This window comes from Suricata suricatta, chromosome 4, assembly GCF_006229205.1.
Source record: "Suricata suricatta isolate VVHF042 chromosome 4, meerkat_22Aug2017_6uvM2_HiC, whole genome shotgun sequence".
Classification (NCBI taxonomy): Eukaryota; Metazoa; Chordata; class Mammalia; order Carnivora; family Herpestidae; genus Suricata; species Suricata suricatta.
The window spans coordinates 69,419,682-69,443,526 of NC_043703.1; the positions used below are offsets into that span (position 1 = coordinate 69,419,682).

General features: G+C 47.8%; 1 long non-coding RNA gene across 1 annotated transcript in view; it reads right to left on the minus strand.

Moving 5' to 3' along the window:
• The window catches only part of LOC115290827, a 34,112-nt gene extending 10,608 nt beyond the window's left edge, over nucleotides 1-23,504 (minus strand). The window contains exons 1-2 of the long non-coding RNA XR_003908234.1: nucleotides 23,005-23,504; nucleotides 21,832-21,923 (exon numbers count right to left, since the gene is read on the minus strand). This is a non-coding gene — a long non-coding RNA (uncharacterized LOC115290827). The remainder of the gene's footprint in view (nucleotides 1-21,831; nucleotides 21,924-23,004) is intronic.
• Nucleotides 23,505-23,845: the final 341 nt, after the last annotated feature.

Consider the following 23,845-nt stretch of genomic DNA (forward strand, 5'->3'; position numbering starts at 1 on the left):
TGGATCATACGGAAGGTGTGCTTAACTTTCTAAAAACTGCCAAACCTTTCCCCAAATGGCTATAGAGTATATACAATAGAGTATATATTGAGAAGGACATACAATAAACAGGGTTGGAAGTTCACCATTGTTGACCGGGTGAAGTGTCCCCCTATTTTGCTCCTGTCCAGAAGGTCATGCTATTTTTTCATAATTGGGTGTCTTCTCCACGGACAGCGGGAAGGCAGGGACTGTGATCCGGTTAGGCTTAAGTTGCACCTGACAGGTACTATTCTCGTTAGTTTCAGGAGGAATAGATTTATTATAAGCTCTTGCCTTGCAGGAAGCTTCTTAACCTTTAGCGTCAGAATCTCCAGGAGAGTTTGTGTGCGTGTTTTGTTTTTAATTTTGGAGAGAGAGAGCCCATGCACATGGGGGAGGGAAGGAGAGCCAGAGAGAGAGAGAGAATCCAAGCAGGCTCCTCACTGCCAGTGTGGAGACCAAGGCAGGGCTCGAACCTACAAACCATGAAATCATGACTTGGGCCAAAATCAAGAGTTAGACACCTAACGGAATGAGCCACCCAGGGGCCCCTATCCAGGATGGTTTGTTAAAGTCAAGGTTACAGGGCCCCAGCCTGGAGTTTCTGATTCAGTGGGCCTGGTGTGGAGTCTGAAAATTTCCATGTCTTACGAGGTCCCCGGTGCTGCTCATACTGCTGGTCTAGGGGCCACCCTTTGGGAACCGCCAGGTTACAGAATGGTCACCAGGGTTTGAGACAGAGGCTCCGGACTGGGCATCTGGATACAGCTCCCAGAATCACACCATAGAGCTGGCTTGGTCAGATGGTTGGTGCACCTGCTGCCTCCACTGCTAACTCCAGAGTCACGTGGCCTCTGCCACAGGCAGGGAAAGCTGCAGCACCAGGGGGGTTAGAGATTGGCTCCACACTAGTCCCTCTGTCATCTTTGCTGGAGAAAGTCCAACGCATCTCCACCTCTGTGTGAGACAGGGGGCCAAAAGGGAACCCAGGAAAGACTTGCTGGTTTTGCTCCTTCTCCTGTCTCTCTTCTTGCTAGGACCTATACCCCTGCCTTCTAGAACAGATCATGTATATCCTTCTTGTAAAGGTCAAGGGGTTCATGCTTTCTCTGGAGCCTTCCAGCACAAGAGAGATCAAAGGAGTGACCAGAGGAAGGTCTTCCTTCCTTCCTGGTCCATATGAAGGTTTTCCAAGACCACTGACTCACCAAGACTCCTGGCTCGAGGGCGAACGTGACTTATGGAGGACACCTAAGCACTTCTCTTTGTTCCTGGATGCCTGAGAAGACGTGTGCATTGGACCTCATTGCTCAGCAAAAACCCCAGACCTCAAGCAAAGACCAGGCTCTCTTTCCTTTTCCTCTCTGAGTCTCCCAGATGCTCTGTGTGCATCTGCTCTTTCTCTCTCTTCAGTGAACTCTGCTCTCACTTCCTCTTGGCTCACATTTGATTTCCATTCTGCGAAAAGCCAAGAACCCTCTTGGCTGGTCCTGCGGGACCCTACCTGGGCCTTGGGCCACCGGCCTGTGCCATCTGCTTCCAGAGGGACAAGGGTGGCGGCCACGTCCAGCACTCATCCTGTGTCATGCTCCAGAGCATCTGCCTGGGCTGAGAGCTGCTGCTATTGTCATAACCGACTGCAGGTTACCTGTGGGATGCTTAGAGCAAGCGAGTTTGGAAAATTAAGACTTAGCATTCCTAGGAGACCTTGTGGGAAGAGGTTGGAGTGGTTTTGAAAAAGGCAAGAGCAGCATCTACTGTAGACTGTTTTCATCTTGCTTTCCGGTAAGGTTCCTGGGCCCTAGGACTTGGCGCAGAGCAGGCCCTCATGGTCCCCCTCCCCCCTTTCCTTCCCCTGTCTGGTAGCCTCTGTTGCCCACCCATACGCTGATGGATGATGCCCTGCTGGGGGTGGGAGAATTTGCCGGAGGGTTTGCTCTGCCGATAAAATCTGCTGGACTCTTGTCTGGAGTCTTCCCACTGCTTTTTGTGGCAGTAGGGTGGGCTCTCTGGACATGCCAGGTGTCCTGGCGGGAGCAGAATGTGGCGGTTATGGGTCTACCTGAGACCATTCTTCTGCGGGAGTTAGTGCCACTGGGCTCACCTGGGATCTAGGTCACTGCGTCCTTCCCCACAGAGAGCTCTCTCCAGCTCCTCCCCTCCCAGGGCTCCTTGGCAGAGACAGGAACCCTGGGGTGGCCCCTCTGTCGTGAGGGGCTCCGAGACTCACTCCGTTCCTGGAAGGCAGATCTGCTATTCATTCGCTGCTGAGTTATAAAATGGTTCTAAGACCGGGTGCCTGGATGGCTCAGTCGGTTAAGCCTCCGACTTCGGCTCAGGTCAGATCTCACGTTCGTGGGTTCGAGCCCCGCATCAGGCTCTGTGCTGACAGCTAGCTCAGAGCCTGGGGTCTGCTTCCAGTTCTGTGCCTCCTTCTCTCTCTGCCCCTCCCCTTCTCATGCTCTGTCTCTCTCTGTATCAAAAATAAATAAAACATTAAAAAAAATAAAATGGTTCTAAGAGAATCCTCTCCCCACCGGGGACTTGCAGACCTTCCAGTGGTTTCCAGTGGACCCTGGAGGCAATCATGCTAATAGTCAAGTTGCCAGGTCACTACTACCACTAGCTCAGGTCAGGGCGTCATTTAGACAGCTAGCTTCTAAGGCCTTCTCCGCTCCCCGCCTATGAGCCCAGAGGGGCCTGTTGGGGATAAAGGGCGGATATGATCAGAGTTCAGGCTGTACCTCCTCCAATCTTAAGATCCAGCCTCTTCCTTTAAAGCCACACTTCAGTGCCACCCACAGCCTTTGCCGACTGTGACATAAGCAAACTGTTTTAAAAATGTTGGCAAAGCTCATAGTGTCAGAAGCCAAGCTTTCAACCAACAGAGAGGCGTCATGATGCAGCAGAGGGAGCACAGGATTTGGAAACAGACAGTCTCCAAAATCGACTCTTTTCTCTCTGTTGACTCCTCGTGTGACTCTGGACATGTTTCTCTTTTCTTTGGACACGTTTCTTAACTTTTCTTGCCTCAGCATCTTCACCTGTGAAAAGAGAAAACTCTGCCTTGGAGACTTGTGAGGATTTAATATTAAGTGCTTGATACATATTGTCAAATGGCAGCAATTAGTAATATTTATATGCTCCTAAACACGTGTGCATCTCAGTACATGTACAGTCTTAGCGGGACAGAGACTATATTTATAAATTGCTATATCAAATCCTGTCTAGAATAAGGCAAGCTATAAACATCATAAAATTTTTTTATTGTTTTTTTATTTATTTTTGAGAGAGAGAAAGAGTGACACAGCATGAGCAGGGGAGAGAGAGGGAGACACAGAATCGGAAGCAGGCTCCAGGCTCTGAGCTGTCAGTACAGAGCCCGACGCAGGGCTCAAACCCATGAACCTTGAGATCATGACCTGAGCCGAAGCCAGATGCTCAACCGACTGAGCCACCCAGGCACCCCTCATTTTTTATATTGTACACTCATTTAGTAAGGTGAGCACCTCCCCTGTTCAGTGCTGGAGGTACAGATCTGAGAGAGACCTCGCCTGCCCTAACGGACCTCAGGGTCAAGGCAGCAAGGCCATCATGCACTTCTGATCACAGACAGTGAGATGGGTTGGTCACTGGGGTGCCACCCGCGGTGCTGAGGGCCAGGAAGAGGGGTGGCAAGCACCATCAGCAGGCACTTGTGTGTCAGACGGGGGTGGTGGGACTCTTGTAGGCCGTGGAGCCTGGCGAGGAGATGGAGCTGGCTGCGTTTGCCTTTGGAGCCCTGACTGCTGCAGCTGGGGCTGGAGGGACGGGGGAGGCACAGATGCCACCGTCCAGGCGAGCAGTGGCAAGGGAATGAAGCCCATGGGCGGCTTCCAGGGCTGGCAAGAGGTCCGCTCAACAAGATGCGGGGGCTGACTGGATGCAGGGACAAAGCCAAGAGGCAAGGATACTGATGGCTTCAGGGCTCCTGGATTATGCAACTGGGTGGACGGCCGCGCTTTGAGCCATGTTTTCTCTTCTTTTTTTTCCCTTTCTTTTCTTTTCTTTTCTTTTCTTCTTTCTTTCTTTCTTTCTTTCTTTCTTTCTTTCTTTCTTTCTTTCTTTCTTTCAAATTTGTTTATTTATTTTGAGAGATGGAGAGAGGATCGTAGGAGGGGCAGAGAGAAAGGGAGAGAAAGAATCTCAAACAGGCTCCACACCATCTGCATGAGGCCCAATTCAAGGCTCGAACTCACAGACTCTGAGCATGACCTGAGCCGAAGTCAGACGGCTGACTGCCTAACTGACTGAGCCACCCAGGAGTCCTCCCTGGGCCACGTTTTTTTTGAACGCGACAGCAAAAATGATGGCATAGTCTTAGTAATGCTGCTTTCCTGCCGGTTACTTTTGTGACCAGAGTTTATTTAGACATCTCATTTTCTAATAAAATTCTATCTGGTAACTAGTAGGGACTGTAAATAAGAGGAGAACAAGGGCATGAGTCTTTACTTTCTGCCCCTCCCCTCTCCCCCCAAGTAAGAAGCAATTCAGGGTAATTTATTGGCTGTTAACTTACACAGCCACTAGGACAGAGAACGGAGTCGGAGTGGCGGCTTGGGCACAGATGGGAGGCTGCCCAGTTGCTGAGCAAGGGCTCCAAGCAGCTTCTGGCCCAGCCGTTTTGCTGGGCACCAGCCTCTCCCTGCCCCAGGTTATGAAATATTGAATACTGTATTTGTATGGGAGAAATGCAAGCAGGAGAAAGAAATGTGCCCTAAAGGTGGTCTGACCGGATTTTGCTCAACTGACTGGCTTAAAGAACGGGAACGCTTCTGGTCAATGCATTTAAGGAAGAGAAATGAAAACAAAAACAATCAAATTGTATTTTTTCAGAGTTGGATGAACTTAAAAAAAAGATGTTTTCTTGGTTTGAGAGAGAATTTTTTTTTATTTCCTAATGAAGATGAATGTAAAGTTTAATTACAAAGGCCCCAGGGAAACTACATATTGACCTTGGTGAACTTTAAAAGAAAAGAATTCATGTTGGAAGATGTGATCTAGCTGACTCTCCGATGGCTCAAGTGTCTTTTGCTTTACTGAGTATTGAGATTTTAAGCTGCAGAACATATATGCTTATTGTTGGTGTGTGTGTGTGTGTGTGTGTGTGTATGTGTGTGTGCTTATTTCACACCAAAGACCGAGACTGCAAAGCAGCCTTCGTTAGCAGGTGTAATGATTTTCTTACAAACCCAGTGGCACACTGGATTGTTGCCATGGACTTATTTTCTTCAAACATATCTTTCTGGTATAATGTTCTCTTTCCGGAAGCAAGCAACTTCTAATGCGGGATTCTTGAGTGTATCGTGAAGCCTCTCCAAACACAAATATATCATCTGCATTTTTTAATGTTTTTTTTTTTAATTTTTGAGAGACAAAGAGAGACTGCATGAGCAGGGCAGGGTCAGAGAGAGAGGGAGATACAGAATCTGAAGCAGGCTCCAGGCTCTGAGCTGTCAGTACAGAGCCCAACGTGGGGCTCAAACCCACAAACCGTCAGATCATGCCCTGACCTGAAGCCGGACACTTAACCGACTGAGCTACCCAGGCGCTCCTATATCCACTGCATTTTTAAAGTAATGGCCTGCATAGCTGTTTATCTCTGTGACTGGTGACTGGTGGTACGTGCCAAAAACGGCACCTAAGAAGTATTAATGAAGTAACTCTCCCTGAATAGTGAACAGTCAGAACCAAGCCTCCGAATCGACACCAAAGAGAAGGAGGAACGTCAAGGTCGAATCCTAACAGCGTCTCGATAACCTGCAACCACGCATGACAGTGGGGTCAAAGGTATGTCCCAGCGCTCTGTGGGGTGCTTGGAGCCCCTCGGCTGGTGGGGGGAGAGTTGCTTGCTCACCTTGTCCAAAACAAGAGGTGCAAAGGGACAGCAATGGAAAGATCATTCATAATTTGTAGCTTACTGGCTATGCTTGATGTGCCCCTCACGTATTGATAATCTTTCAAGGCCAAATGCAAGGTTCCTCTGCCTCGTTAATCATCCAGCTGCAAAATTCTTGTTTATCATGCTGTTTGTTGCCACAAAATCTGAACTAAAGTAAACTTCTCCTTCCTAGGTTTTCTCTCATAGCTGAAGAGCTATGGCTTTAGCCTTTCTAAATTAATAGCAACCCACGTTTTTCAGGCTGGTCCTGGGGGGCAGTAATTGCAGAAGTCTAACCTGGCAGTTAGATCACATGGTCCCAGAAACCTCCAGGGCTCCAACGTGCTTCCTGTCAGGCAGCCTTTGGCAGCTGAGGACACCCGCACCCCATTTGCAGCCACGGTCGGTGCCCGTGCACAGTTCTCTGGCATTCCCAGGGTGTAATGAAGGTGCTCGCTGAAAACACCCCGTCCAAACTTGGGACTCTGAGTCCCCGGCACCTAATCAGTTTCCTGTGCGTGGACTGGCAGCTCAGGTGTTAGTTGGCAAGGATATTTGTTTTGCTTTTGTTTTTTTTTCATCAAAAGGACTTGCATGTTAGTATGAGACATTTCCTACTTTTGAATCAGCTTAAGGCATGTTTCCTACTAAAAAGATAAGCATTATTTGTACAAGGGTGCTGAAGAGCTTGCTGGGTGCAGCCCTTGGGAAGGGAGACCTAGCTTCGAAGCTGAGGGGGTTCAGGCAGGGCACAGACTTTGTGATTGGCAAGGTGGATGCCAGGGGCACCTGGGGGGCTCTGTCGGTTAAAGGTCTGATTTCGGCTCAGGTCATGATCTCATAGTTCACGGGCTCAAGCCCCGTGTCGGGCTCTGTGCTGACAGCTCAGAGCCTGGAGCCTGCTTTGGATTCTGTGTAACCCGCCCCCCCCCCCCAGTCCCCGCTCCTCTGCTGCTCACACTCTGTCTTGCTGTCTCTCAAAAATAAATAAATGTTAAAAAAATTTTTTAATATATAAAAAAAGAGAGAAGGTGGGTGCTAGAGATGTTCGGTGCTGGTCTGCTTTGTACCTCAAGCCTCACTGTCCTCATCTGTAGAATAAGATAGTTGTGAGGAGTCCATGAGATAATGCATATATATAACGCATAGCTACTCCTAGTGTAGCCCTCACAAGGCCCCACGCACTGCTCCTTTAGTAACTCATTCACTCCTCAGAGCAATTCTGTGGTGGAGATACTATTGCTATCACCGCTGTTTGGGAGGTTGAGACACAGAAAGGTACAGAGGATAACTTCCTCAAGATCACACAGCTACTAAGTGGCAGACCTGGAATTTGAACCCAAGCTTGACTATAGAGTTCATGTTTTTACTCAGGACATTAAACTGCCTTTTGTAAGATCATTGCTGAGTGCCATGTAAATATCAGAAGAGGGGACGTGGGGGGCGAGCAGATTTCCCACACCAGCAGCCAGGTTTCTCGTCTCTGGAAGTTGTGCTAAGAGGCATGGGTGACCCTTTAAAGGCCTAATAGGGGGTGACTGGGTGGCTCAGTCTGTTAAGCCTCTGATCCTTGGGTTTGGCTTAGGTCATGATCTCGAGGTTTCGTGGCTTTGAGCCCCACTTTGGGCTCTGTGCTGGCGGTGTGGAGCCTGCTTGGGATTCTCTCTCTCCCTCTCATTCTGTCCATTCCCCACTCGTGCTGTCTCTCTCAAAATAAATAAACTTAAAAACAAAAGGCCTAATAGTACTGTTTACTTCTCAAAGGGTAAGTCCCTTCTCTGTGGCCCCAGGAAGATGGGGCAGCCAGAAGTGTGGCAAGGTGTCAAACTGACAGTCAGTCAGTGTGGGGACAGTAAGACACCGCCATGTTGGTGCCCAAGGGGGCCACACCAGTAGTGGGGCCACTTTAGGCCATGGGGTGATCTTGATGGGGGTTACATGGGAGCAGGGCTGTGGCAGGGAGGGGACACTTGACTGCGTGCATGTGTCTAGGGAGGTGATGGAGAACCTTCAGTGACTTCCAGTCCCTGGAAAGGGAACTTGGGCTGAGGTCCTGGGTTTGACCGATGTCTCAGGCGCATTCACAGTCGGAGACTAAGAAGGATGATCAGGGCTGATTGAGTGAAGGCACCTCCCTTGGGCCTTTGTTTTAGAGACTGTGGAAGATGTCATAATCGCAAAGAGATGCCTATAGGATGTGACGGCATGCACAGGTGTGGGGTAGCTGTGACTCTGGCATTTCCTCCCAGAAGGCTAGAGATGTCAATGGTCCTACAGCTTGCTGTAGGTTTTTACCCTTTGTGTAATTCTGCTCCTTGACCACCAGACACTATTGTAGGGGCTGGCAATTCAAAGAGAAGAGAAGACAATGTCTTTTCCCTCAAACATCAAACGTGCATGGGAAAAGACAGACCTGTCAACAGAAAATATAAATCAATAAGGCAATCCAGAGGTAAGCATGGGGGATCATGGGAAGGCATCTAACCCTGGGAAGGAAGTGGTGGGATTGGAGGTGGCTGGTGATATCTGTCAAATGTCAGCCTCCAAGGCAGAAGGAAGTGGAAGGATAATTTCAGGTGTAGTCATGGGGAGGCAGGAGTTGAGTTTTGTCTTGATGGGGCTTAAAATATTAGGTGAGGCAAGGTTGGGGATGAAGATGGGGAGACAGGGCCATGGGTTGTATAGGAAGCATCTTGGGCTTCACTGCCTCTACAGCAATGATAATTAGATGTAAAAGTTTCTTTGTAAATAGATCCCTCTGACAGCAGTACGGAGGATGGGATTTGTGGGAGAAGAGGCTGCTCCGGAAAGATCTGTTGCAGTGAATACAGACAGGATGATAAGGGCTTGGGCCAGGACTGTGATCCCAGGAAAGCCAAGGAAATAAACTGAGCAGGACCTGATGTCTGATTGGCTCCTGGTGGAGGGTTGGAGGAGAAAGAATTCATTTGGCACTGCCTCCCAGGTTTCTAGCTTGGGTGGCCGGGAAGACGGTGGTACGAGTGAGTCTGAAATGACAGAAGAGCTGGGCTAACTGGAGATGATGATGTCAGTCTTGAATACACTGAGTCGGAGGTGCCTGATGGAGATTTAAACAGAGGGTTCCGGGGGCGCCTGGGTACCTCAGACAGTTGAGCATCTGACTCTTGATTTCAGCTCAGGTCACAATCTCACAGGTTGTGGGTTTGAACCCCATGTTGGGCTCTGTGTTGATGGTACAGAGCCTGCTTGGGATTATCAGTCTCCCTCTCTCTCTCTGCCCCTCCGCTGCTTGAGCTCTCTCTCTCAAAAATAAACATTTAACATAAATAAATAATAGTCCAAGAGGCAGCTCCAGAGGCCTGTGCTAATGTCATCAGCCCCTCAAAGCTTGTTGACATCTTGGAGGAGAGATGGGCTCAGTGGTAGTAGGGCAGTGCTCTGAGTAAGGATGGTGGCATTGCTGGCAGCTTGAGCCTTGCTGTGTCACTGGCTCAAGGTGTCCGTTGCTGTGAAGCTCAAGACCTTTGGAACAGAGCGGATGCCCGTGGGCAGAGGCGCTGCCACCTACACCAGGCTTCACAGGGGAACTGGGGACAGTGGGCCTGTTTCAGGGCCTAGGACATCGTGGCCCAGTGCTTGTTCTGATGCAGGACTGGAGAGCAGAGTAGGCTTAGTGAGGAGACATGGGTCTCAGTCCCCTGCTGGCTAAGGGTGCTCTTTCAAAGGGGAACCTTTAAACTATGAGTGAAACAGCATGGAATGTTCTGGTCAGTGGGGCCCAGACAGAGGTTCTTATCTTGGGCTGATGAAGGGGAGGAAATCACCTCCTTGGACTCTACAACTTGCACACTGTCCCGCCCCCCCCTCCCCAGATGCTCACAGTCATAGGCCTGGGAGCTGTCCTTGGGGGAAGGGCGGTGTGGGTCCATTTTGAAACCGCTCCTGGGGGTGATTTCTCCCCGGTGGAAGACCCCTGCTGTAGGGGACATGGGACCAACTGGAGAGAAGTCTTGGGACCCTCCTTATACTTTGTACTCCTAAGGTGAACTGTTTTCTGCCAACACTTCAAAAAGTCTTCCAGCCTAACAGTGGTACAATCCCCCCACTTAGAATTTCTACGCGCTTACACACATTGCAGTAAAGCAATCATAATCATCACTCAGTCACCTGGCATTGTCAGGAAGGCACGACGCTCTTTGTAGATGACCACAAAATAGTGACCTATTTATTTCTACTAAATGATTTAAGACCATTTTATGGGCAGAAAGTATGACTCTATAATATATATGTGCAATCTAAAATTACCACCAACTGTCCATGAAAAAAATCAAGCTGTCACACCAAGCCTAATTGGTGATTTCTGTGTTTTTCAGCTAATTTGTGTTAGCTATGCTCATTTATTTGTTTTATCATAGACGTGTTCCCTGGCAGACAAATGGTAGCAGTTGCCAAAGTCTTCAGAAATTTCAATCGAGTACACTGAGGCTGTGGAGCATCTGGGGCAGTAGCGCCATGCCATCAGCCCTGACAATGGATAATAACGGCAGCCATCGCATATTACTTGTAGAACCCCTGAGTCCAGCTTATGGAAGAAATCCTTGGGAACCACCGACTTAAATGATGACATTTATTTCTTCCTTAACTGCCAAACATCAACTGTGTTTCTACGGATCTTGTCGCGCAAGTAATGGGTGAGCTTTCTGGCACAGGAGAATCAGACTCACAATGAACACCATCCCCTACGTGTATTCTAGCTCTGGAGACTTGGGCCCTGGGTTCTTTCTCTGCTTTTCCCCTCAATCCACACCAACAGGAAGCCTGGCTTCCAGTGGCTCAGTTCACAGGCCATTGTTGAAATCATTATATCAAGGGCTGCAGGTCTCCCAGGGAGAGGCATCTTCCAGATGCCAGCACTAGCCCACAGCACTGCACGGAGTTCTGATTTCTGCTTGAGTACCTTCAGGGCCGGGGAACTCACTACTTCACACAGAAAAGATTTTCATGAAGTGCCTTTGGTCCCCATCTCCAACTTCTAAAATCACCCAACCCCTAAATTCTGCTTCATTTTTGCCATCAGCACTCTCTCCCTTATATTTAAAAAAATTTTTAAATTTGTTTCTCTTAATGTTTTATTCTATCTTTGAGAGAGGGGCTGAGAGAGAGAAAGAGAGAGAGAGGGAGCAGGAGACACAGAATCCAAAGCAGGCTCCAGGGTCTTAGCTGTTAGCACAAAGCCCAGTGCAGGGCTCGAAGCCATGAACCGCAAGATCATGACTTGAGCCAAAGTTGGCACTTAACCAACTGAGCCACCCAGGCACCTCCTCCCTTAGTTTTATATGGGTACTTACCTGTCACTCTGTGGTAAGGGGCTCAGGTTTGTGAATCATTGGGGCTGGAACCCTAAAATCATAATTTCCTTCACCATTTTACCAGCTGTGTGATCTTGGAAAGTTATTTAACCTCTCTGAGCCTAAGTTAACACGTATGTAAAGTGAGTGTCACATTAGTGTCTATTTCAAGGATTCTTATGAGGCCTAAGGGAATGGAAGGGAATTGCCTGACTGCTGTCAATGCGGCTTAGATCTTATTATTATCCCCTCTTAGATTACAGAGTCACAGAGGCTGGGACCTTTTCTTGAATGTCTTTGAATCTCTGCATACCAGTCAGCAATGTGCCTGCACGAGGACTCTAATGAACGTAAGACATGAAAGAGACTGGGCTGACCAAGACAGGCAGGAAGCTGGGATAATTATTTGAGATGTCTACAGTCATCAGAAGGCTTAAAAAATGTGATGCCAATCCTCCTGGCAAAGAAATGTGCACAGCAGAAAACAAGACCCAGAGCAGAAAGCAGAGAGCAAGGGCAGGTTGGGACAGGAAATGGAGAAGAAATTGGGAAAGGTCGCGCAGAATGAGGTCAAGTTCTCGGGGAAGAAGGAGCAAACACGCATGGTGTGCGAGCTAATTAACGTGCTTGAAGAGAACAGTGTGGAACAGTGAATGCCGGCAGAGCAAGGAGCCCAGCTCCAAGGCTGACCCACGTAAAGAAAGAAAAGCTACCTCTCCACCACACAGCTCTTTTTATAAACCTGCAAATTCCCGTGAATCTTTTCTCCTCTCGCCATGGCTGTGTAGGCGAGGAATATGATGGCAGAGTGGCGGACCTCCCAGTGTGCATTAACCCTAGAACCAGCTCCTGCCTCCTGGCCGCAGCCTCTTCCTGACACCCTTTCGCTCCGTGCATGACTGTAGATGCTCGTCCGGGAGCAGGAAGTGATTGCATGCTTGTGCCTTCTGCAGTTAGTCTTCTAAAGAAAGAAACAAAACAAAGCGAAAAAGAAAGCTGGCTGTTTAGAGTATATTCTAAAACCTTTTCAAGACTGGCTGTTAACCAAAGCCGGGAAAGAAAAAAGGTGGAGGCTGGCCTTTTAGATTCCCTGGAGTGGGGATACGGAGGAATTTATCGGGCTGGTTTGTGTGTATTCTGCACTTCACAGTGACTTCACAGGTTTATTTGGGGATTCCAAGCCCGCCGAGAAAGGAATACCTTGCAAACTCGATTGCACAGTACATTTTTTTGAAGTGAGAACGTCACTCTGGAACAACTTCGGACAGCAGGCACTGGGGCCAGGGCCATGCACCGATCATTCACTGTCCAAGTCAAATCATGGCCTTTGTTTCCCTCCTGGAGAATCAGCTGTTAAACATTTACCAGCACCCCACCGTGCAGACACAAGATCCAAGAGGAACCAGTTAACTTGCTAGAGTGATCAGACTTTAGCCCAAAACTGTGGGCAGATAAAGTTAATTGTATTGTGTATCCCTTCATTAATGAAAGCCTGATAGGAACATCGCCTTAACACGACTCAGGAATTAGTGCCATTTGCCGTCCATCCTTGGAAGCAACAGAATTGCCTTTTGTTATGTCTTTTCTTTTGTTTTTTACCCCCCTACAATGGAGGCCCCCAGTTCTAAAACCTCCAGTTTACAGATTACATGTGCATGATGGGCACGAAAGAGGCTGGCGTAAGGATTCGGGGTGCTGCCTGCAGCCGGTGGCCGCAGAGAGCACCGTGGAGCTCAGGGCCAGAGCGAAGTCCCAGAGGTGCGGCTGGGATCTCGTGTGTTGATCTCAAAGTTGGATTTTTCTCCCTCTCCTTTAAACCTTGTAATGATTTTCCTTCAGTAATCCTGTGTACCAGGAGAGCCATTGAGGCCCAAGGGCGGGGCCTTTACATTGTTTGGGGATCCATCTCCATCCTCTGAAAACTGCAAGCCCCAAGATCAACCCTACCAAGATACAACATGGTGTAATGGAAAAAGATGGAATGTGGAGTCAGAAGACAAGCTAATCGCCGGGTGTAGAAATCAGATAGTGGTTGAGGGTTTTCTGGGAAAGGGTCTGAGGGGATTTTCTAGGTGATCAAAATGTTCTATATCCTTTTTGGGAGGTAGTTACATAAGCATATCCATTTGCCAAAATTGAGCAAAGACACTGATGATCCGTGCATTTCACTGAATGTAAATTACATAGCAATAGTCTCTCCTACTGTATAGCCAAGTCCTTCATCTCTTTGAGCCTTCGTTTCCTGTCTGAGAAATGGAAGGACCACTTATGCCGGAGCCGTGGGTGATCACATATATTATTAAATGAGACTACGTGAGTCGAACGTGCTTTGTAAATGATAAAAAGCCCGGTACACAGGGACTACCATTGTCCTGCTTTTCATCTAGCTGCCTTCTAGGGCAGATTATTGAGCTGGTACAAATCTGTGGGCTCTGCCCTGCAACTTTCCCTTGGAGATTAGTGTTTATCTATCTATTTTAAGGAGACTCTGGAGGTATCAGAATGCTGCAGAAAAGCAAATGGAATATGGATTTGCTGGGGAGAGGAGGGCGGGCTAGAAAGGGAACAGCTGGGGAGAGAGCCATCAATCCAGCTGGGCAGCAGGGCCAGCCGGGTGCCGAGAGGGAGCCGCTTAATGCCTGTGAGAGAGTCGTGACCAGGAAAAGCAACGTGAGTAAAAAAAAAAAAATCACATCTTGCCAAACAAACTGGGTCACATTCGTGATGGAGTTAGTCACTGAGCAGAGACGGGAAAGCATTTTCAGAGGAAAAAGCAGAAGGCTGGGGGACCATGGTGACTCAGCTGAAGTGGGAAGGGCCACGTTGGCCTCCTGGCCTGGTGGGATAGTTAAGTGAGAGTCCCTATGGGGGCCCTGCAGTGCATCGCGTCGTATTTTGGGTTTGAACTTGATCTTTACTTTTAAAGGCAATCACAAGCAACCTTTACATTGGAATCAAGAGCACAGCACACATTTTAAAATAGAAACACACACACACACACCACACACACACACACACACACACACACACACACACACACACACCATCTTAGCAAAAAGCCAAGTTAAACTAAGACGGGAAAAGCGAGGAGGCCACTGCAGAGTTCACCCCCAGAGCTCGAGTGGGAGGTAACAACGGTCTGAATGCAGCCCAGCTCCTGAGTGATGGCACTGGCAAAGTCTTTGAATGTAGCAACGTGAAAGTCAGAGCAAAGAGCAAATGTCCTTTGGCAGCAAAAACCTGTAAGATGATTGAACAACGCCGAATTCAAGTTTTAAATTTTTGGCCACTAAAATGAAGTTAAAATAGGGAACGATGCAGCAGGAAGAAATAATCTACAAGACAAATCTGATGTGTGAAATTTTGATTTTATCCTCATTATAAAAATTTTGGTGCTTTCTGCTAGATGGTTCTGCCAAGAAATGTGATATGTTGAAAAAGCAGAGGAAATGTACTCTAGACGCTGAGGCTAGAAAAGGCTGTTTAAAGTGATAGGAATCAGTTGAGGCTCTTCCCATGACCGAGGTTATAAAATTAGGATCTTCAAACTACCAAATCTGGGTGAGAGAAAAGGCTCCAGGAAAAGCCATGTCTACAGTTATCTTAATATAACTTACATTTTCCCACAGTGTGTGTCTTTTCTCTGGGCATGTCTCTGGGGCGAGCTGGGGAGCTGGGGTGAGGAGGCACAGTGAGAAAGCAGGGGTATCATTCCTTGGACCTCTGACTCGGAAAGAGGGTGCCGCGAGACACAGACACTGTCATGTGGGCACATTGCTGTGTGGATGCCAGGTGAAGGAAGCCTAGCTGGGAGCACCCTTGCCCACCCAGCTCTTTGTGTCACTGGCATCTGCCGCCTCACACCTCCACCTGGACAGTTAGCGATACAGTTTCAAGCTGTGTCCCTCTGTTAATTAGCGCGTGGAGTTTGGGACCTCTCGCAGCCTGGTGTAGCTCCAAATGCTTCTTAACCCCACTTCTCCTGGGTCTTCAGGAAGGCTGGACACACAATTTACCCCCCAGATCACCTATGGGCTGTGAATTGTAATGGAATCTCTTATTTCTCCCTGGATTCAGAGGGAGAAATGGGTGAGACAGATCTGGGTTTGAAGCTCAGGTTTATGACTCACTGGCCATCCGGGAAACCTCTGTGAATGCTGAGTTTCTTGCCTTGAGAGGTGGCCTAGAGTAAGGTGCCAATACACAGGGGCTTTAATTTGCTGCTAAACGTTTTTGCCAAAGAGTGGGAAGGACCTTCATGGTAGGATAGCCAAATCAATGTGCCATCAGTTATCATTTAAAAATATTTATTTAGGGGCGCCTGGGTGGCTCAGTCGGCTCAGCCTCCAACTTCGGTTCAGGACACGGTCTCACACTTGTGGGTTCAAGCCCCACGTCGGGCTCTGTGCTGATAAGCTCAGAGCCTGGAGCCCGCTTCCGGTTCTGTGTCTCCCTCTCTCTCTGCCCTTCCCCCTCTCATGCTCTGTCTCTCTCTGTATCAAAAATAAATAAAAAAATTAATAAAAATATTTATTTAATGTTTATTTGTGAGAGAAAGAGACAGAACCTGAGTGGGGAAAAAGCAGAGAGAGAGGGAGACACAGAATCGGAAGCAGGCTCCAGGCTTTGAGCTGTCAGCACAGAGCCGGATGTGAAGATGGAACCCACAAACCACGAGATCATGACCTGAGCTGAAGTCGACCCTTAAATGACTGAACCACCCAGGCGCCCCTACAGTCAGTTACCTTCTGATAGAAGGGAACAAATAAGAGAGATCATAGGATCCTCAAAGGCTGTGTTTTGGTCCCAAAGCAACTTTCCAAGGACAGAACTGGCAGCAGTAGAGTGATAGCATGATCTAATAAGAAATATGTGTTTCATCTTCTTGCCTGGTTCTTGGCACAAGATTGTCTAAACCCCTTCGGATAATCTAAATGGCAGGAGGGAGACGAGCCTCTTTTGTTATTCATAACAAGCCCCTCTCAACCACACCTGGATTTATGCTCATGAAGTGACTTCATTCCTTCAGGATGGGAGCTGTTTGCCAGAGGAAGCAACTCTGTGATAAGATGATGGGAGAGAGGGGCTGGAGACAGAAGTAATTGCCAACGGCCAGGGATTTAATCAATCACACTTAGGTAATGCGCCCCTCATGAACCTGCATAAACAGTGGAATTCAGAGAGCTTCCAGGCTGGTGAACACAGCAAGGTGGGGGGGCGGGGTGCGCCCAGAGAGGGTGGGAAAGCTCCCTGGCCCTGCCCTGCCCTCCCCCCTGCTCCATGCATCTCTTCCTCTTGACTATTCTTTTGTATCCTTTATAATGTCCTTTACAATAAACCACTTCCCTGAGTTCTGTAGGCTGTTTAGGAAAATGATCAAACCTGAGGAGGGAGTTATGGGATCCCTTTATGTTTACAGCCACTAGCCAGAAGCACGGGAAGCCTCAGGATTGGGTACTGACCTCTGAAGTGGGGGCAGCTTTTGGGTCTGAACCCTTCAGTTGTGGGGTCTGTACTACTAACTCTGGCAAAATTGTGTGAGTCTCATAAATTATAGAACACCTAATTGGTGCCCAGAGAACTGGGGAACTGTTTGGTGTGGGGGAAAAACCCACACTCATTTGGTGTTAGACTGTCATGAACAGAACAGCCTATGAAATAGATTTAGGTGTCCGGCCCACACCCAGCCCCCTGCTGGGGCTGCTGCCCAACAAGGTAATCTGATGGAGTCAGAGATTTTTGGTGGCAAGCAAGTGAAAGAGATTCTGATGAACTTAATTGGAAAAGGACTTTGCTAGAAAGGGCATGGAATAGTTGGTTGTTGGCTGCTGAAGAGCCAGGTCTCAGGAAGAAGGAAGGCTGTTGGCAGGAATAAATGGTCAGACTATGTTCCTCCATTAGATCTTCTAAGCTCCAGTGTTTTCGGCTGTTCTCTCAAAGGTTCCAAACCCTAAGAGCCAGTTTGAATGGCCTAGAATGGGTTTCATGCACCAATAACCTCCCAGTAGGAGAGGCCATGGAGAATCTTTGACTGACGGGCCCTCAAGACTTCTCAGAATGGGGGAAGAGTTAATTCCCTACTGGGAAATCAGGGTACATTTACCCCAAAAGGTGGAAAAGTATGTATGACAGGCCAAAGCAAGAGATCCCTGGCATGCTGATTTTAGGCTCTACTGTTAAAAGACAGTGTAGAAAAACAAGGAAATGATTCCATTTACCCTTCTCTGGCCAGGATGAGGCCCAGTTCTGGGCAGCACACTGTCAGAGGCCTTTGACTGCTTGGGAGGTGCTCAAAAAGAGCATTTAAGACAGGAAAACATGACACATAAGAAATGGTTGGAAGATGAGGAGAAGGAACACAAAGAAGAGAAGATGGAATGCGCCTCTACTGGCTCTTCTCAGATATCTGAAGGTCTGGAATGTAGAAGAAGAAAAATTTTGTATTTGGTGGCTCTGAAAGGAAAAACTAAAACCAATAATGGAATAGATTTCAGTTTTGTGTATACAGGAAAGATCTTTCAAAAAAAACCCAACTACTGGAATCGAAATGAGCTGACCTAAGAGAGGTAACTTTCCATCCCTGAGAAATCTTGGTTGCTTAAGTAGCAAGAGCAATAAATACACCCCTCACATTGCATTCCAACACACCAGTGTGTCATGGTCCTGCTTTTGAGGACCTCGAGCTAATGGCTGTCGATGACACAGAACTTCCTGTTTGGCCACCTCTGCTAGAGAGCACTTTTCCACATGTCAAGGACTGGATGCTCATAGTGTGAGTGATAATGGATGGAAAAGACAGGAGCTCCTCCAAATATCCTTCCTAACCACTTTCCCGGGGCCACATGGTACAGACATACCAAGGAGAGGGGGGTGTTCTTAATTTAGAGCATTGCTCCACTCAAGGACCCTTTTGCCATGGTTACATTAACATGCATCTTTCATGTACCTCCCAGTGCAAATCAAGCCAACATCTTGCTTTACCATTGAATGAAACTCAACCAAACTGTATCAAGTCTCTTGGGCTATTCCCATTACTAGGAAGCCACCATATCAGTGTTGGGAGGAATTTTGTGGTCAACAGGTTTACAACGCCTGTATATATCCAATGGTGTTCTAGACAAGTTGATTCATAACCTGGTCTTGGTTTTTTCAGACACTCACAACCTCCTAAAATAGCACATGGCACTTTGGGAGGTTTCAGTTGGTCAAATCCTTTATTATTTTGGGGTCAGATCTGCCCTCTATGTGACTAGATCAATCAAAATTTAAAATGCACATGGGACGCCTGGGTGGCTCAGTCAGTTAAGCGTCCAACTTTGGCTCAGGTCATGATCTCATGGTCCATGGGTTTGAGCCCCACATCAGGCTCTGTGCTGACAGCTCAGAGCGTGGAGCCTGCTTCAGATTCTGTGTCTCCTTCTCTCTTTGCCCCTCCCCCACTCTCTCTCTTTCTCTCTCTCAAAATAAAATAAAGACATAAGAAAATGAAAACAAATTTTAAATGCACAAGCCTTTGACCAGCAATTCCACTTTTCACAATTTATCCTATAGATATAGTCCCCATGGGTTCAAAGACACGTGTGCAAAGATATTCATTAGAGCAAAGGGCTGGAAATTATTTAAATGTTTAACTGAGGGACTGATTAAACAAATTATGGAGTAGTATCTGTTCTGTGGAATATCAGGCAGCTGTTAAAAAAGTAAACTCTTTTTGGGGCACCCAAAAATGGCACAGTTGGTTAAGCGTCTGACTTCAGCTCAGGTCATGATCTCATCATTCATGGGTTCAAACCCCACACTGGGCTCTGTGATGACAGCTCAGAGCCTGGGGCCTGCTTCAGATTCTGTGTCTCCCTCTCTCTCCACCCCTCCCCCACTCATGCTCTGTTTCTCTCTCTTAAAAATAAATAAACATTAAAAAATGTTTTTTTTTAATTTAAACTATTTTCAAATACTGACAGGGGAGTCCTTACATTGGCTCTTCTGCCCCTGGCCATGTTGACTTGTGAGGAAGAGAAACTGGCTCAATAACACACATCATATTTATATAATCAAAAAGGAGGGTAGACACAAATATATGTTTAAGGTTTTATCTGAAAAGATACTGGTAACTGTGGTTGCCTTCGGGAAAGAAAATTAGGAGGCTGGGTATCAGGTGGGTGGGAGAATTTCATGTGCATATGTATGTAAATATACCTAGGTATGTTTATCTGTGTATGCACATGTCTCTCATTGTCTTTCTGTATCTGCTCCCCTCTCTCTTTTGCAATTTTTTACCTTGTAAATATATTACTTAAAAAACTTCTTTAAGGGGTGCCTGGGTGACTCAGTCAGTTAACCCTCCTATTCTTGATTTTGGCTCAGGTCATGATCTCACAGTTCATGAGACCAAGCCCCGAATTGGGCTCTGCACTGACAGCATGGAGCCTGCTTCGGAGTCTCTCTCTCTCCCCCTTTCACTACTCCTCACATGCACGTGTGCTCCCTCTCTCTCTCAAAATAAATAAATAAACATAAAAAAACTTAAAAAAATATGTCTTCTTATAGAGAACAAACTGAGGGTTGGTGGAGGGAGGTACGTGGGGGATGGGCTGGATGTGATGGGGACTAAAAAGGGCACTTGTTATGATGAGCACTGAGTATTGTACGTAAGTGATAAGTCATTGAATTCTACGCCTGAAACCAGTATTGCACTGTATGTTAACAAACTAGAATTTAAATAAAAATTTGAAAAGAAAAAATATATGTCTTCTTAGGCAACAACAACAAAAAATAGGCAAATGAGACTACTTCACGGTTAAGAATTTCAGTGCATCAAAGGAAACAATCAACAGAGTGAAAAAGCAACCCACATAATGGGAGAAAATGATGGCAAATCATGTATGTGAGAAGGGATTAATAACCAGAACAAATAAGGAACTTCTATACATCAATAACAAAAACCCAAATAACCTGACTAAAAAATGGGCAAAGGACCTGAATAGGCTATCCTCTGAAAAAGATATTCAGATGGTAACAAACATATAAAAACATGCTCAATATCATCAGAAGTATGTAAATCAAAATTACAATGAAATATCACCTCATGCCCATTAAGAGGACGACTATCAAAAGAAAAAAAAATTCAATTGTCAGCAAGGATGCAGAGAAATTGGAACCCTGTGCCCTGTTGTTAGGAATATAAAATGGTGTGGCCATATGGAAAACAGTATGGAAGTTCCTAAAAAAATTAAAAATAAAATTACCATATGATCTAGCAATCCCACTTCTGGGTATATATCCAAAAGAATTCAAAGCAGAATTTGAATTTATGTTCATTAGACCATTATTCATGATAACCGACAGGAAATGATCCAAATGTCAATGAATCAATGAAATAAATGACATGTGGTGTATACACACAGTGAAATATTAGGCAGCCTTAAAAAAGAAGGAAACCATGGCACAAGCTACAAAATGGGTAAGCGTTAGGCACATTATGCTAAGTGAAATAAGTCAGGAGCGCCTGGGTGGCTCGGTGGGTTTAGTGTCTAGCTTCGCTCAGGTCATGATCTCACAGTTTGTGGGTTCGAGCCCTACATCAGAGCTCTGTGCTGACAGCTAGCTCAGAGCCTGAAGCCTGCTTCAGATTCTGTATCTTCCTCTTTTTCTCTGACCCTCCCTTGCTCGCACTCTGTCTCTCTCTCTCAAAAATCCATAAAAAACATAAAAATTTTTTTAATTAAAAAAAGCACAGATACAGTGTGATTCTACTCACATGAAGTGTCTATAGTAGTCAAAATGATAAAAATAGAAAATAGCAAGATGGTTGCCAAGGGCTGGGGGTGGGGTGGGCATGAGAAATTCATGTTTCATGGGTAGAGAGTTTCAATTTTGCAAGTTGGAAAAGTTCTAGAGATCTGTTGTACAACAATGTGGATATTCTTAACGCTACTGAATTGTACACTTAAAAACTGGTTAAGACGGCTGAAAAAAACTCTGACCTCTTAAATCCTAGGATAGGGCCCACCCGGCACTACCTCTAAAATGGTACAAAATGCTTTCATTCTTTTTCTGCTGCAGCAGGGCTTTGGAGACTTCCCCCAAGACCCCTTAATCTGGCTGCCTCTTCTCTCCAGGTTAAACAAGTTCTTTTTTACATCAGTTCTGTCCCTTTCATCTTACCACCCCTTTTCCAGCAGATCCAGAACGGCCAACTGAAGTGGACTTGGGAGAGAGGCCTCACAGACATGCACCGCCTCCGGGGAGACCCTGTCCTGAGCACCCAGTAGGGAGGAATGCAGTGGCCCCCTGGTGAGGATACCTCACAGTGGGTGTGTGGGAGGGAAGGCCCTCCAATGGGATGTGGACCAAGAGGGAACCGAGGCTGGGTAGGCAGAGGCAAGCTTTGCTAAGTGTGGGATGTCTTGACTTTACTGCATGAATGTTCCCCGCACACACGAATTTCGTGAAAAGTCACGAATTTGCTGGAGTAAGAGAAAAAACCGGGATCGCTTAAATTCACATGGCTTCTTCATACTTTTTAAGGCGTTTTGCAACGGGATTAAATGTGCTACTCACCACAGTTCTTTGAGAAAGGGAGTCAGCAACTATTGTTGCTCTCTCTTCTGTGTCGTCCTTTCTCAGCTGACCCTTTCCACTAGGCAGGCTGCCTTTGATTTTGTATAAAAACAAACAAAACAAGGAAAACAAAAGCAAAAACAAAAATGACCATTTGCTCAATTGTCCCAAAGCGCTTATAATTTTGAAAGATGAGAATGTTTTCTATAGAGATAGATGCAAGAGACCGAACTATTTCCAGCTCACAATGCACACCCGTAAATGCCAAAGACTATTCGTGGGGTACCCTGGGGCTAGAGCCCTTACTGGGCCCGGAGTAGGGGGATCTCTCCTTTGACTGATGACACCTGAACCTGCCTCCCCCAGGGGGTAGGAGACCACTTCCCGCTCTGGGGAAAGAGAAGGCCTCTCCCCTTGGCTGTATAAGGATCCAGAACATCCTTAGGGCCAGGAGTCTCAGCCTGCGGGCCCTAAGCAGGGCCCAGGGGACCCTCTCCTACTGGGGCTAGAAACCAGAATGGCAGCTGACAGTGATGGGAAGGCAGAGGCAAAACGGGCCCCCGGGCAGCCAGGATTAAAGACTGTGGGTGTCCAAAGGCCTCCAGCAAGCAGCACAGCCCACATCGCCCAGGCCCTGGCTCTTTCTCCCCGCCAGCACATGGCCCTGACGCTGCCCTTCTGCCTATAGTAACTTCATTTTCCCCTTTTAGGATGCTCTCCTGGCCATTTTAACCTAATTTCATGGGGATAAACTAGTTAGGGAAGTAAAAGTAAGAAGCACATAGGAAAATTTCCAAGCAGTCTGGAGGACCGAGGTCCCCGGGGGAATGAGAAAAGGGGCTTCTCTGCTTGCACACAGAAAAAGACATTTTGCTGCAAAAGACACTCCCCGGTGTTCTAAACTGGCAATCTCCGGGCAAGGGAGAAAGGAAGGCAGGGAGAGGAAGGTGAAGGGCCTTCTGCAGGAAGTCTGCTTTCTGGCCTCTCCCGGATAGATCCAGGGGCAGGGAGTGATATTTAAAATATTTAACCAGCGGGCCGGCCAATCAGGGCCTGACTTCCAGCGCCAGCTCCGGGAGGCCCTCTGCCGGTCCCCGCGTTCCAATTCGGTGGCAGGCCGGTGGCGATGGGGGAGGGGCCGCCAGGGGAGGGGCCGGGGCTGCGGCTGTTTACCAAGCTGCGCTGAATCGTTCCCACGTAACACGTGGTGTGGCTGCCGCGGTCCCCAGCAGCTGGAAGTCGTCCCGGTGGGGGTGGGGCAGGAGCCGGGGGTCCCCGGCGCCTCACCCGCCGCCCTGCGCTCCCTAAAAGGGCTCAGTCCGAATCACCGGTGGCCCCGGTGGCCTCCTCCAGCTCCCGGGGTGGAATCGTGCATGTCCTCCTGCAGAGTCAGGCGGTGCCCTGACGTCCTGGGGGTACTGCCGGGATCCCGTTTGCCTGAAGGAGTTCGCGTGGGACATCCGAAGCGGAGGCGCGTCTTGCTTTCCCAGGCTGCGTCTCTCTCTGGCTGTCTCCCCCTCTCCTTCCAGGGTGACAGGCAGCGGGGACTGGCTGGCGAACGGACGCCGGGGCTCGGGAAGCCGGGGCCCTTCCTCCGTTTTGAGGAGGGGCACGGGCTTCCAGAGCCACCGACAGATGTCTGCGGCAAAGGGCTGCCACACCTGCCAAACCGCCAGCTTCCTTGCTCATTCTGGAGGGCTCAATGCAACACGAGCTTTTGAAAAACGTGTCGTTGTGCGTCACGGTTCCACTTTCACCCAGGGCCAGCTACCTCCTCTGCCAAGAGTGAAAAATCAGGTGGCCGAGGTCCCTAAGGCGGGAGGTGGGAGCACAGAAGTGCTTTCAGCTAAACTATGATCCAAAACTTTAAAACATTATGTTTATTTATTTATTTTGAGAATGCATACCCATGGATGGGGGAGGGGCAGAGAGAGAATCCCAACGAGGCTCCATGCTGTCATCACAGAGCCCAAGATGAGGCTCGATCTCACAAACCATGAGATCATGAGTGAGC